Here is a 6,309-nt window from a genome sequence, read left to right on the forward strand (position 1 = left end):
CATGTGTTGCAATGTTAATATTTCATCATTGATATATAAACTATCGGACTGCGTGGTCGGTAGTCGTGGGTTTCAGTAGGCCTTTAAACTCCAATAGTGTTCAACAATGCCACAAATTAGCTACAAGTTAAAGCGATTGTCTTTTTTTTATTTGCTATTGTAGCAACATGGTGACTACCGTTTTAGAGCACACAAAACAGACTTGTGTGTCTGTGCGTGTTGACATTTAATCTTGCTGTAATGTTGTGTTGATTGTTGAGCCATTACCACCTTGTTATATTTGTTTAACACATACAGTTCAGGCCAAAAGTTTGGACACACCTTCTCCTCATTGAATATGTTTTCTTTATTTTCATGACTATTTACAGTGTAGATTGTCACTGAAGGCATCAAAACTATGAATGAACACGTGGAGTTATGTACTTCACAAAAACGGTGAAATAACCGAAAACATGTTTTATATTCTAGTTTTTCAAAATAGCCACCCTTTGCTCTGATTTCTGCTTTGCACACTATTGGCATTCTGTCGATGAGCTTCAAGCATACCTGTGAAGTGAAATTAATTTTAAGTGACCACCTCTTAAAGCTCATCGAGAGAATACCAATAGTGTGCAAAGCAGTAATCAAAGCAAAGAGTGGCTATTTTGAAGATACTAGATTATAAAACATGTTTTCAGTTATTTTACTTTTTTTTTGTTAGTCCATTAGTCCATGCAATTACAAGAAAACATTGAGAATAGTCAATAATAAATGTATGGTATTTCCCTGGCAATAATTAAATTATTTGTAAGAATGAATTTTGAATATGACAATCAGAAAGTTGTAATTCGGAGATTTAAAAAACAAATCACAAAAATAAAGGTGAAACAGAAAAAGTTATAATTGTACAATATTGAAGTTCAAATACCTTTTTTAAAACTTTACAATGATTAAGGTGCAACAATTTCAAAGCAAAGTCATAACTTTTACAAGAAAAAGTCATAACAAATGGTACAGTATTAGTATTAGCAGAAATATGTTGTGCAATTAAAGTACAGTAGTTGTACAATTTCAAGAAAAATGTGATAATGTAACATAAATAAATTGCTGCTGTAGTTGTGACCCCAAGGTGCAGGAGACGGGAAGCGACATGCACGTAAGAATGTCCTTACATGCAAGTTGAGCATCGGGGAAGTACACAATAGTATACGATGCAGGAGACGGAAAGCGACATGCACGGGGAAGTACACAATAGCAAGTATATAAAGCAAAAGTATATAAAAGTATATAAGCAAGTAAATAAAAACATGAAACAGTTAGCAACATTTGACACACTGCTAACATTTGGCCATCTTCTAACCCTGACTGCAGGCCGGGCTGGCATATTAAGATGCCTGATTGGCAACCATGTACCTGTGTGCCTAAGTTGCCAATCAGGGACCGGTAAGGGAAACTGACAGGAGGTGGAACTAAAAATAAAAATTAAAAAAAGAGCGCTGAACAGGAAATAAGTAAGAGAATATAAAAAAATAAGGAAACTAGAAAGGCCGTGAAAATAATATTACCCAAGATAATATATACAATATTATGAGAATAACGTTGGAATATTGCAATCAAAAAGCTTTCATTTTGAAAGAATGCAAAATAATCCAAAATGCATGTCGGAAAAAACGCATCGTTTTACAAGAGTAACATTTTACTTTACAATGATTATGATGCAGAAATAGGAGAGCAAAGTCAAAAAGTAATACTTCTTCGTTAACACTTTAGTATGGGAAACATATTCACCCTTAATTAGTTGCTTATTAACATGCAAATTAGTAACATATTGGCTCTTTATTAGTCATTAAGTAATTATTAATGCCTTATTCTGCATGGCCTTATTATACAACCAGTAAGCCATTAAGTAAGAGTCTTCCCTCAATAACCTCAGAATAATTGCTTATTAATAACCTTAAAGGCCTACTGAAATGAGATTTTCTTTTTTAAACAGGGATAGCAGGTCCATTCTATGTGTCATACTTGAGTATTTCGCGATATTGCCATATTTTTGCTGAAAGGATTTAGTAGAGAACATCGACGATAAAGTTCTCAACTTTTGGTGCTGACAAAAAAGCCCTGCCTTTACCGGAAGTAGCACACGATGACGTCACAAGTGTGGGGGCTCCTCACATCCTCACATTGTTTATAATAGGAGCCTCCAGCAGCAAGAGCTATTCGGACCGAGAAAACGACAATTTCCCCATTAATTTGAGCGAGGATGAAAAATTTGTGTTTGAGGATATTGATAGCGACGGACTAGGAAAAAAAAAAAAAAAAGGCAATTGCATTGGGACGGATTCAAATGTTTTTATACACATTTAGTAGGATCATTCTGGGAAATCCCTTATCCTTCTATTGATTGCTAGTGTTTTAGTGAGATTAATAGTACCTGATAGTCGGAGGGGTGTGTCCACGGGTGTCTTGAGGCCAGTGTCTCAGGGAAGTCGACGGCAGCTTTATGGACGGCGCAAGCTCAGCTGATCTCCGGTAAGAGGCGACTTTTTACCACAAGTTTCTCACCGAAACCTGCTGGTTGACATTTGGTCGGTATCCATGTTCGCTTGACTGCTCTGATCCATAGTAAAGTTTCACTTCCGGGAATTTTAAACAAGGAATCACCGTGTGTTTGTGTGGCTAAAGGCTAAAGCTTCCCAACTCCATCTTTCTACTTTGACTTTTCCATTATTAATTGAACAAATTGCAAAAGATTCAGCAACACAGATGTCCACAATACTGTGTAATTATGCGGTTAAAGCAGACGACTTTTAGCCGCGAGTGGTGCAGCGGTCATATTTCCTTACAGCCCGTGACGTCACGCGCATGCGTCATCATTCAGCGACATTTTCATCAATAAACTCCGCGGGAAATTTAAAATTGTGATTTAGTAAACTAAACCGGCCGTATTGGCATGTGTTGCAATGTTAAGAGTTCATCATTGATATATAAACTACCAGACTGCGTGGTCGGTGGTAGTGGGTTTCAGTAGGCCTTTAACCCAAACCCTTATATGTTCCCCTAGTGTCCAAATAACTCTAAATTAAGTCTTTGTTACTTTAATAAGCAAATAAGTAATGGTGAATATGTTCCCCATACTAAAATGTTACCACTTTTTCTTATAATACAATATCACCTGAAACATGCTGCACTTTTATGAGGCCTGGTTTGTAATAAATGATTTATTACAAAAATCATCATAACTTTACAAGACTAAAGATGAAATAGCATGATAACAAAGTCCTAATTTGCAGTACCAAATAGAGACGTAACATTATGCAAGTATAAAATGTACAGGGTAAGACCATTGTTCGCATCCTATTGACCTCTTCAGTGCTCCTCCACTCTTCCGTGACCCTCCATCATTTAATTGAGCTGTGGGTGGCACTCAGTGGGCTCCCACACTCTGTTGCTCCGCTGCTGTCAGCTCCAGTCAGAGGCCGGATCCATGCTGATCCCAGGCACCTGTGCCTTGCGGCGACCGTCTCCCTCCCTGATCCCCCTTCTCACCAGCATGCCGCGGTCTCTCGGGGCAACCGGTGCACAGTTTGCGGGTCATTTGTCACCAATTGTCAGCGTTTAGCGGGGCAACAATGTGAGGCAAGGGTAGTGGAGGCCGGGCGCGGGGAAGCCATCAGGTTGGCGGAGCGCCGCATCCCACCCCTGAGGAAGAAGTGTGTCTTCACTCTTCAGTCCTGCAACGCGAATGGAGTTTCATGTCAGGTCGGCACACTTTCTTCCTCCAGGAGATGTTTAGAAATAGACTAAGGCTATGTCAATGCTACGTCGTTTAACCCCTTAAAGGGGAACATTATCACCAGACCTATGTAAGCGTCAATATATATCTTGATGTTGCAGAAAAAAGACTATATTTTTTTCAACCAATTGCCGAACTCTAAATGGGTGAATTTCCCTCCACCCACATTTAATGCCAAACAAACACTTACCAATTGACGGATTTAAGTTGCTCCAGTGTCACAAGATGCGAAAGTCCCGATCTTTTGGTCTGCACATTTTACCGGCGATGCTAAGGCAGACATGGCACAGAAATGTATGGATATCCCGCAGATGCATTTCCAACGATAAAGTCAACAAAATCACAAAGGTGAGTTTTGTTGATGTTATTGACTTATGTGCTAATCGGACATATTTGGTCGCGGCATGACTGCCAGCTAATCGATGCTAACATGCTATTTAGGCTAGCTGTATGTACATTTTTTAGCTATATTTGCATCCAGCGTTTCCCTCTACCCACATTTAATGCCAAACAAACACTAACCGAATCGACGGATTTAAGTTGCTCCTGCACATTTTACCGGCGATGCTAAGGCAGACATGGCACAGAGATGTACGGATATCCTGCGACACTCAATCGTTGGTTAGAAGGCGATCGCCGAATAGCGTCAATAGCTATTCGCTCAATAGCTTCAGTTTCTTTTCCAATTTCGTTTTCGCTATCTGCCTCCATACTCTAACCATCTGTTTCAATACATGCGTAATCTGTTCAACCGCTTAAGCCGCTGAAATCCGAGTCTGAATGTCGCTATATCTTTCTGTGCTATCCGCCATGTTTGTTTGTATTGGCATCACTGGATGACGTCACAGGAAAATGGACGGTGGATTTACAGATAGCGAAAATCAGGCACTTTAAAGCCTTTTTGGGGATATTCCATGATGGGTAAAATTTTGAAAAAAACTTTTAACAATAAAATAAGCCACTGGGAACTGATTTTTATTGGTTTTAACCCTTCTGAAATGGTGCTAATGTTCCCCTTTAAATATTTTTTTAGCCTAAGCCCCGTTTCAGCCACACTCCTCGGATACATTTTTAGATGGGTAAATTAGCCGCGTAATTCTTGAATGTCCGGCACTTAGCCTTGCATTACTCATTGATCGTTTACAAACCGAGTTCTGGGAGGAAGTGACACCAGAAAGACCTCGCCCACACAGGAAGTGGCATCAGAAAGAATGCGCCACAGCCAGCTTCATAATAAAGCGGTTTCATAGCTAGGACCTAGCTAGGAAATATGGAGGCGAGTCATCCAGAACATGCCCGTGTTTCTTCTTCTACATGTACAGAGGCTTGTGGAAATCACACATGAATACCTAAAGAGAAAGCGATTGCAGCTATTTGGGATACAAAACTTCTCAGACGGCAAGACAACAATGTCAGCTGTGACGCTACTTAGCGAAAAAATTACGTCCATTTGTCCAAGGAGAGACAAAGAGAATGCGAGCTCCCATGTATGTGATAAAACAGATAGCGTGCGCTTGGTATTACCGGGTCGTTGAGGAAAACGGCGAATGCATTTGGACTGGCAAAGCAGACTGTATCAGTGATTGTCCGCCATGTATGTCTCGGACTCGATGTCTAGGAGGTCCAGAGTATATAAAGTCACCAAAAAGGAATGGACAATGAAGGTGAAGGCAGAAGAGCGAGGAGTGTCCTGACCAGATATCTAGATCCCTAGATTTATTTATGTTAAATGTTCTTTATCACATTGTTTGCGTTTCTAATAAAGATTTGATTAATTTATGATGGCTCAGGGGTGTTTCCCGATAATAGGGCCCCACAGCACACTTGATTCCAGTTAATAGAAATACCACAACACTGGATTTTGTTCAGATATTTTAAATTTAAGAACTTGCACACAAAGCAACACTATGACGTGCGCATTTTCTTCGCATGCATTCTAAGTCGCGGACGAAGGGGGGCGGTAGTCTTAAAAGGTGGCGTTGTTGTGTGTGGACACAGATAAGGTTAGGTGGGATTTACCTTGGATAACCTTATCCGGCTTAGTGTAAATGGGGCCTAAATTCAAATCATCAGGACCTCATTCCATCGAGTTGCACCAGCCAATCCCCCAGATGGCCTTGGATTGGTGTTTGTTAGCACTGCGTCTCATGTCCTTGTTTGTTTTCCTTTATGAAGAATGTCAGGGGCTGGTTGTCATTACTGGGGGGGGGTTCTGATCCCTCACGAGACGAGCCCCAAGTTCAGCCTACTCACATCCAGCACTCAGTCAACAGGGACGGGTGAAGTCTCCCCTCTGTATCGCAGCGCCAGTCGCTAAGCTGACATCCCCAATAGAGCAGGTCGGGGAGGAGATACCAGTGTCCTATAAGGGGTTCTGTTTTCATTCCAGGGGAAGTGGTTATTTAAGTAGGCGAAAGGTAGAGCCCCCTTTGTCCAAACATCCAGTGAGAGGATTGAACTCACAGGGTTATTTGACGCTTGTGTTCAAGAGGCACGAGCGGGAAGACAGTCAGTTGTAGGATGGTGGCTAAAGGCCA

General features: G+C 40.8%; 1 long non-coding RNA gene across 3 annotated transcripts in view; it reads right to left on the minus strand.

The window, feature by feature from the left end:
* Nucleotides 1-943: 943 nt before the first annotated feature.
* LOC133541480 (uncharacterized) overlaps nt 944-6,309 on the minus strand; it is a 136,950-nt gene continuing 131,584 nt past the window's right edge. The window contains exons 6-8 of one of the 3 annotated variants that reach the window (XR_009803893.1): nt 6,236-6,309; nt 3,963-4,042; nt 944-3,710 (exon numbers count right to left, since the gene is read on the minus strand). The exon at nt 6,236-6,309 is cut by the window's right edge and continues 29 nt beyond it. This is a non-coding gene — a long non-coding RNA (uncharacterized LOC133541480). The remainder of the gene's footprint in view (nt 3,711-3,962; nt 4,043-6,235) is intronic. The other 2 variants (XR_009803891.1, XR_009803892.1) reach the window with 2 other exon arrangements.

Source organism: Nerophis ophidion, linkage group LG23, assembly GCF_033978795.1.
Source record: "Nerophis ophidion isolate RoL-2023_Sa linkage group LG23, RoL_Noph_v1.0, whole genome shotgun sequence".
Taxonomy (NCBI): Eukaryota; Metazoa; Chordata; class Actinopteri; order Syngnathiformes; family Syngnathidae; genus Nerophis; species Nerophis ophidion.